We start from the raw sequence: 6746 nt of genomic DNA on the forward strand, positions 1-6746 counted from the left end.
TGAAGATAAGATGACCAACAATCTGGACAACGTTGCCAAAAATATCATGTATCAATTGATCAACATGAACATATTTTGTGATATCAAATCTTGATCCTCTGCTAAAGAAATCTGGGAGAAGCTGATTCAGATTTATGGCTGAAATGTTCAAACTAAGAAGAACTAGAAATATTATAAAGTTTTCATGTGTGTTGAAAATAAATCCAAATGGGCCGAAAGCGATTCAGAGGATTCTCCTGTTGAAAAGGATACTGAAATCGTCACATGCTTGATGGCAGATGATCAATCTAAGGTAAATGATCTTTCCCCACAAGAATTTACTAACGAAGAGTTAACTGTTGCACTCAATGACATGACCATTGAGTACAAAAAGTTATCAGATTCCTTTTATAAAATGAAAGTAAAATATGAGACAAATATTTCTTCTTCACATAAGATTTTTGAATCACATGTTTTTGAAAAAAAAAGTAATCGACATATCATCTGAGAATGAGTTGCTCAAAGAACATATTCAAATTCTTTCTTCTGAAAACAAAAGGTTAAACTATGTTGTTAGTGCTTGGACAATGTCTAGAGAAGCTGTCAAATATCAGATTAGTCTATTGAAACCTGCTGAATCTAAATCCGGTTTAGGATTTGATGGCGATGACCCAAACCAGTCCTACAAGAAGTCAAACTCAGCAAGTGACAAGCTTAAGCCAATAAGTTTTGTCAAAGGGAGTATAACTGACATTGAATCTGATCCAATTCATGAAGAGTTATCTTTGAAGAATGAAATAACTTATGTTCCACTGACTGTTAGCTAGCTGAAAAATAAGTTAGAAGTAGTCAGCAAGTCTGGCAATCTAAAACTTTGCAAGAAGTCAAGGATTTCTAAAAGAAAATTATCTTCAAAAGCTAAGGGATCAGAGGCTAGCAGGAAGGCGTCTGCTATGTCAAAATCATATGCATTAATCACAACACAATGGGAAATCCATCAAAATAACTCAAATATGGATTCTTAAGGGACTGATTGATCGATGACCCAAGTGATTGTGGGTACCAAACGATTGTAAATAATTTTTGTGTAGGTACATGTGAGTGATGGCCTGGAGGAATCTGTCTGGTATCTCGATAGCGGCTGTTCCAGACATATGACAGGAAACAGATGACTTCTTACTGATATAGTAGATTGCTCAGGTCCTAAGATCACTTTTGGTGACAATAAGAAAGGTAAGATCATGGGTAAGGGTAAGATTATCCATGGTAATCTAACCATTAATGACGTGTTACTTGTTGACAATTTGTGCTATAACTTCATTAGTATTAGTCAGTGTTCTAAACGGCGGTAGGCGGTGGCGGATCGGTAAGTGACTGCCTACTGCCTCGGGTGCTTAGGCGGTGCCTAAGCGGTGCCTAGGCGGTTGAATATAAATATAATAAAGATGTTTTATAATTATCATTTTACTAAAAAGTCAAATTAATATTCTCTAATATAGTAACATTTAACAAAAATAAGTATGTAGATGAGCTGGAGAAGAGATAGATGATTAGATGATCTAAGAAGATGTAGATGATCAAGGAGGTGAGATGAATGAGATAAGAAACAGAAAAGAAGAAGATAAATGAATTGGAATGCAGAGAGTCGTTTCAAAATTTAAATAAATAGTGGGTGATAAAGAGTTTTTTCAGTCAATTATGTGATAACGGTTTGTCAGTTGATTTTCAAACTCATGCATGCCTTGTTAAGGATCAACATGGTAATACTTTATTAATTGGAAGTAGAGTAGGAAATTCCTATAAAATGAACTGGAAAAATAAAGCATCTGATCCTATGTACATGATTGCCAAGAATGGCCAAAAATGGTTATGGCATAAAAGGTTAAACCATCTAAATTTTAAAACCATCAACAACATTTGTTCGAATAATTTAGTATTCGGTTTACCTAAATTATAATTTTCCAAGGACAAGATATGTCATGCTTTCCAGTTAGGCAAACAGGGGAGATCATCGTTCAAAAGTAAAGGGAAAACTCAATCTAGCCATTGCTTAGAACTGTTGCACATGGATCTGTTTGGTCCAATTTCTGTAAAGAGCCTAGGAGGAATGAGATTCGCCCTAATTGTTATTGATGATTTCTCACGATTTACATGGGTAGCATTTTTACAATCAAAGGATAAAACTGCTAAAAATTTGATTAGAATCTTTAAAAGAATTCAGAATCAGAAATCCTTAAATATTGTTTGCATTAGAAGTGATCAGAGTACTGAGTTCACCAACAGACGTCTTTCCTCTTATCTCGAGGAGTCTGGGATTAGGCACGAGTTGTCCAGTGCCAGAACTCCACAGCAGAATGGCATTACTGAGAGAAGAGTGAGGACTCTGAAGGAAGCAGCGAGATCTATGCTAGCTGAATCAGACATTCCTCAGAGGTTCTAGGCAGAAGCAATTAACACAGCTTGCTACACACAAAATCGGTCAATAATTAACAAACGTTTTGATAAAAACTCCCTATGAATTGTATTACGGAAGAATTCCTACAATTTCGTACTTTAAAATATTCGGGTGTAAATGTTTTATCCATAACAATGTAAAGGTTTACTTGACTGTTTTGATGCTAAAGCAGATGTTGGATTCATGCTAGGATATTCCTCAGTAAGCAAGGCTTACAGAATATAAAACAACAGAACTCGTACTGTTAAGGAGACCCTTCATGTGGTTTTTGATGAGTCTGTTGAAAGTAATTTTATCGATCTCATTGACTTTACTAACTGATTAGAAGCGACAAGTCTTGAGTCTGTAGGTGAGGATGAAGCTCTAGCTAAACGGATTTCGCTATTTGATCCTATGGCTGATCCGATGGAAATCTAACCAGACGTACAAACTCCTGTTCAACAAACTGTTGAGAGTTCGGACGTCGCGGAGTCACCTGGTCAGATGATCAATCCTTTAGGACTCAACTTCATATGGAACAAGAATCATCCACTAGAATTGATCATCGGAGATCCTAACTCTCCTTGTAGGACAAGACGTCAATTGATGGATGAAATGGCCAATTCTGTCTTTATTTCTCAAATTGAACCCAAGAAAATTGGTGAAGAAAGTGGTTGATCCAGATTGGATCAATGCTATACAGTCGAAGTTAAACCAATTTGTGAGAAATAAAGTGTGGCATCTAACTCCCAGACCGAATGATCAGTCAGTCATTGGAACAAGATGGGTCTTTAGAAACAAGCTTAGTGAAGATGGCCTAGTTATTAGAAACAAAGCCCGTTTAGTTTAGTTGCTCAAGGATACAGACATGAGGAAGGCATCGACTTTGATGAGTCGTTTGCACCTGTAGTTAGACTTGAGGCAATTAGAATCTTCCTAGCATATGCATCATTTAAAAATTTTAAAGTTTTTCAAATGGATGTGAATGGTAAACTAAATGAAGATGTCTATGTTGAGCAACCACCTGGTTTTGTAGATCATACTTTACCAAATCATGTTTTTAAACTTGACAAAGTTTTATATGGTTTGAAGCAAGCTCCTAGAGCGTGGTATGATACATTGACTGAATTTCTATTTGATCATAATTTCGTTATTGAAACTGTTGATAAAACACTGTTTAGATTCACTAAAGATTCTCACATCCTGCTTGTTCTAATATATGTTGATGACATTATATTTGGATCAACTAACCCCAAATTGTGTGAGAAATTTGTCAAGCTGATGTAGGACAGATTTGAAATGAGTATGATGGGAGAATTAACTTTCTTCCTCGGTCTTCAAGTTCGTCAGCTGGAGAAAAGAATTTTCATCAATCAGGCCAAGTACATCAAAGAGTTACTGAAGAATGTTCGGGATGGAGAACTGCTCTACTGCAGCTACTCTAATGAGCTCCTCCAGTAAACTAGATAAAGATGATGATGGTCAAAGTGTAGACATCAAAGTCTATAGTGGTCTCGTCGGATCTCTGCTCTACCTAACTGCCAGCAGGCCAGACATTCAATTTGTTGTTGATGTCCGTGGAAGATTCTAGGTTAATCCTAAACTCTCTCATTTTACTATTGCTAAAAGCATTCTGAAACATTTGAAGGGAGCTCAAAATGTGGGACTGTGGTATCTGAATGATTCCAATTTCAATTTAACTAGTTTCTCAGATTCAGATTATGCAGTGTGCAAAATTGATATAAAGAGCACGAGTGGAACTTGTCAGTTTTTTGGAGATCGTCTTATCTCATAGTTCAGCAAGAAGCAGACGTCGATTGCTACGTCTACATCTGAAGCAGAGTGCATTGCTGCTGGTAGTTGTTGTTCTCCGCTCTCGTGGACAATAACAAGATTTTGAACACTTGTAGGTTCAAATGTTACTTAATTTTGAACCCAATGATTTTTTGGGTATACAAAAATAATTTATTATATATTATTGGACAACAACAAAAACTATTTCCTCAATACAAACACGCGCCTTTGAAATTCTGTATTATTATTTCCCTTTTTTACAATACTTTTTTTTATTTTTATATTCTCTTTCTCTTCTCTAGAACTGCCTCTGCCCTGATATGTATATATATATATTATATAATTTATGATAGAATCTCTGTAATTTATCATTTTCTAGAGAGGGAAGCATTCTATGGACTCTGAATCAAGAAGAAGAAGAAAAAGAAAGAAAATGAAAGGAAAGAATCGTGAACTTGATGTCAAGAGAGAAGCAAGAAAGAAGAGGATTATCAGATTTCCAAAACGTCACCTTCCTCTTCCAAGCTTCTATTCGTCCAAATCCAAATCGGCTTCAGGTAAATCAACATCAACTAGATCTGTCTCCAAGAAGAAGAAATATCAGAGAAGTATGTCTGAAGATGCCCTGAATCAGCCGGACAAAGAACAGAGATTGCCGAAGACTGATGAGGATGACGCTAACCATGAAGAAGCTGCCGTCGTAGAAAACATGGAGATCAACCCCACGCCCAATCCGGCTGTCAAGAGATGGGTCCGGTATTATATATGCACTTCCATCGATCACTTATCTTAGTTATTAATCTTCATTCATTTTCATGGCTTTTTCAATTTTGTAATGTTTGCAGATTGATGTTAGAAAAAAAACCTGATGATTCCAACAAGTTTGTTGGACTGCAATGCAAGGCAATCTTTCTTCTTCCTTGGAACAGATCAATATCAGTAATTATTATCTAAGTCTTGAAATTATTCTTTTTTTCTTTTTTGCAAGCAGATTTATTGGCCACTCGATGACGCATGGTATACTGCTCGTCTGAAAGAGTACAATACAGAAACTGGTTACCACCATGTATGCAAATTTCTCTAATTTTGTTTTTGTTTTTGGGTAGAAGTGATTGATTTGATTTGATGCAGGTTTTGTATGATGATGGTGATGAAGAAGATGTGCTCTTGAGGAGGTTGAAGATCCAGTTTTTGATATCTGAAGAAGAGCTTCAACAACTAAGGTTGAGTCCTTACAGCAGCACTATAGCCTCTGATGACTTGAACCAAGTTCAAACCACCGGCCACAGTTTTGATCACAGACAAGAGCTTAAACCTGGGGATGTCACTTGGGCTAAGCTTGCTGGTCAGTTTTTAAGTTATTATTATACAAGCCATTAAGAAAAAATAAAAACTCACTTAATAATTTCATGATCTATACACACGTACAGGTCATTCTGCATGGCCAGCTCTTGTTCTTGAAGAAGAACTAGTGGCTGGTTGTAAGGGTCTTGGGAAGGGAAAGGATGGCCATAAGTCCTACCCTGTTCAATTCTTTGGCACATATGATTTAGCCAGGTTCCAATTAAGTTATGATTAGGAATTGAACACTAATTCTATATTATATTATATTTCTTTTGATTATTCTAATTTATCTTATGTATACAGGGTCAAGAAAACAGATACCACTCCATTTCTTACAGGATTTGTTTCGTGCTTGCATCAAAAGTGCAAGAAACCAGCTTTTATTAGAGGTTTAGAAGAGGCTAAATTGTGAGTTTATCTTTAATTGTTCTTGATTTCATTCTTGGGGTGAATATATATTGTGTTAAATAATGCTTAATTTATGTTTTCCTTATCATTAGGTATCTAACTGAGGAGAAGCTACCAGAAAAGATGATACTAATGCAAAATGATTCTACTGAGGCTGAAGTTTCTGAAGGAGCAAGTCAGGATGATGAAGAAGAATAAGAAGAAGGAAGTTTTGAATCAAAGGATGATGATGGTGAGGTGATGATGAAGAGATAGTTAACTATGAAGAGAAAGTTGATTCAGATTAATTATAACATTAAGTACTTTTTTTTTTTAGAGATTACTATTTCTCTATTCTTTTAGATTGAGATGGAACTTGTTTTTGACTTCTTTTATATTGAAATAGATGCAATTTTAGATTATGATGCATTTTTGGTATCACAACATATTAATGTATTTTGAATTAGACACAAAGTTAGACTAAAGTCGACTTAGTTGAATTAAGTTTGCAAATCAACACAAATAAAAATATTAGGTTAATCTATGCAGAATTTACCTTTAGGGACTAGTATTGCATGCCCAATACTCAAAATGTAAAAACAAAATATTGTTTTAATTTATATTTATAATCTCACAAATATGTATACTTATATATATATATATATATATATATATATATATATATATTTTATATGTTTTCTTGATATTAAAATAAGTTTATTGTGAATTAAGATAAATATTTAATATTTGAGATCATTTATATTATAAATTATTTTAATTAAAATAGGTTTGTATATAAATAAATAAA

The sequence above is a fragment of the Impatiens glandulifera genome, chromosome 1 (genome assembly GCF_907164915.1).
Source record: "Impatiens glandulifera chromosome 1, dImpGla2.1, whole genome shotgun sequence".
Lineage (NCBI taxonomy): Eukaryota > Viridiplantae > Streptophyta > Magnoliopsida > Ericales > Balsaminaceae > Impatiens > Impatiens glandulifera.